Consider the following 2,444-nt stretch of genomic DNA (forward strand, 5'->3'; position numbering starts at 1 on the left):
GTGGATGCATAATAAATTGTGTTGAGGGACCTCCTCCGGGAGGTCCAAGCCGGCTCCACGCACCGGCTGATTGTGGCTTAACGAATTGTTTTGCCGGACCTCCCCTTGGAAGTCCGAGCCGGCTCCACGCGCCGGCTCATTGCAATTTGATGAGTTGGGTTGCGGGACCTCCTCCGAGAGGTCTGAGGCTGCTCGCTGTGTTCGCACTTCCCTACGTCCATCGTTGGCTAGGTTGTTCACAATAAAATATTTTTTATATTTTAATTGCGCTGCTTCCCCTATGCATTGCCTCCGTAAGCGGTCGACCACATCCTGGAGGTCTGTTCCCGCTCCTTGCGGTGGGACCTCCTTGCGGAGGCCCTCTCCGGCAACTGTATGTACAATATACCGCTGTTTATATTGTAACAAAATTGCGTCACTTTGGCATTCCCTCCGTATGCGGTTGAGCTCCACCTGTAATTTTACGCATGCTCCTTTCGTGTGATCCTTTGTGCCCCTTGTTGCTTTTCCTCTGCAGTGAGTGTGGTCGTGTTCTGTCGAGCTGTACTGGTTCTGTCCTTGGACCTCCTGCGGGAGATCCGTGCCGGCGTTTGGTCTCTGTCCGCCGCCGATTATGTCCTGTTGTCGGGCCTCCCCTAGGAGGCCCTCGCCGGAAGTTGTCAAAATGTCATGCGTCGATCCATTGTGGCTGGATGCGTTGTGCTGCGGGACATCCTCCGGGAGGTCCGAGCCGGCTCCACGCGCCGGCTCATTGTGGCTTGACAAATTGTTTTGCCGGACCTCCCCTAGGAAGTCCGAGCCGGCTCCACGCGCCGGCTCATTGCAATTTGATGAGTTGGGTTGAGGGACCTCCTCCGGGAGGTCCGAGTCAGCTCCACGCGCCTGCTCATCGTGGCTCGTTGAGTTGTTCTCAGTAAATATTTGTTTGAGCAGGTCCGCTATGGTGTCATCGGTGCTGTATCCAAAGTTTGTGGTTTCATCTATTGGTTCACGGGCTTTTGTTGCGATATGTCTGTCCTGAGTCGGTAAGTCATCGTCTTCGTAATTTTTTGAATGTGGTTCGTCAACCGGCATTCTTGTATCCACGGCCGGTGTGACTTTCTCCACGCAACTGTTTGGATCGACACCTGGAGTCTGATTCCAATCTAGGAATATGTCGTCATCATCCTCACAGTTGGTGCCCTTAGCTTGGAAGTGATGTCTCAAGATACTCATTGAGACCAATCGGGCCACGATGTACTGCATTTCATTTGCAGTAGGATGCATATTAATGCCTTGGCTCGCTCGTACCTTGTAAAAAAAGTTTTCCAAGGCGTCCTGGTTCAGCTTGCCAAACATTACGAAGTCTAACTCTGGGTATCGCTCGAATAAATCCTCCGACAATGTTATCATCGATCTGATGGTCAATATAAACCCGTCCACACAATTTACACGGTTTTGGAATCTAACGGTCTCCAAATATTTGATATGTTCCAATAGACGATTTTTTTTCTCGTTAGATCCGCGCTTAATTGGCCTTTTCAACGGGTTTTTATCGTTTAAGTTTTTACTGTCAAGCTCATCGAACAAATCGTTCATCTGTTTTATAAAGATTTGCGTGGGCTTGACTGACTCTAAAACCTTTGTCTCATGTCCAAAAAGTTTTAGGTCTTCCATCATCTTTAGACCGGCGTAAACGGAATTGCTCAACAACTGAGTCGCTCTCGACACACTCATTTTCTCAAAATTGTTCGGGTGGAGGTGGGAATCTGTCAGTTTTGGGCAAATTTTATAATTGTCGTTCTTCTTGTCCATTTCGTACAGTTTTTCTACTACCACTAAGTTAGCAATGCCATCTCTTGTTTGCACATTGTAACCTGAAATAAAATTATTCCGCATATTTTTTATCAGGTGGCAGTAGTCGAACATGAAGTGAATTGTTTCTCCATTGTGAATCCTTGTTGTGTTGTTTGCGTTAATACCCAGTTTTTTGAACGCGTTTTGGTTCGTGGTGCCTTGGTCACATACAGCAACCTTTACGTTCAGTCCAATACTACATGCGACGTCGATGTTCCTCCATATCAGCTTGACTAGTTCGATTCCTTTGACTGCATTTTTCGCCACGTAGTAGGACAACACGTATTTCCAATTGCTGCAGATTCCCTTTACCATAAAAAAGAGGCACTTGTCTGCAATTCGATTCTCCCGACAGGCTTCTCCACTGTCTACAAAACCGTCAATTACATCAACCGTATTGTTGTATGTCAAGTCTTTTTTTATTGAAACCTCATCCCACATGATTGAGCATATGCGATGGGTAGGTGGCATTGATTTAATCATTGCTTCCAAGTTGCTGATTACGTTGTTATCAATGCCTGGACGGACATATCGAATTGGTCGCTCTCTTAATAGGGTACTGTCACTTGGTAAATGGAATCCCAAGTCATCCTTCATAAATTTGTAGG

The sequence above is a fragment of the Eurosta solidaginis genome, chromosome 3 (assembly GCF_040869045.1).
Source record: "Eurosta solidaginis isolate ZX-2024a chromosome 3, ASM4086904v1, whole genome shotgun sequence".
Lineage (NCBI taxonomy): Eukaryota > Metazoa > Arthropoda > Insecta > Diptera > Tephritidae > Eurosta > Eurosta solidaginis.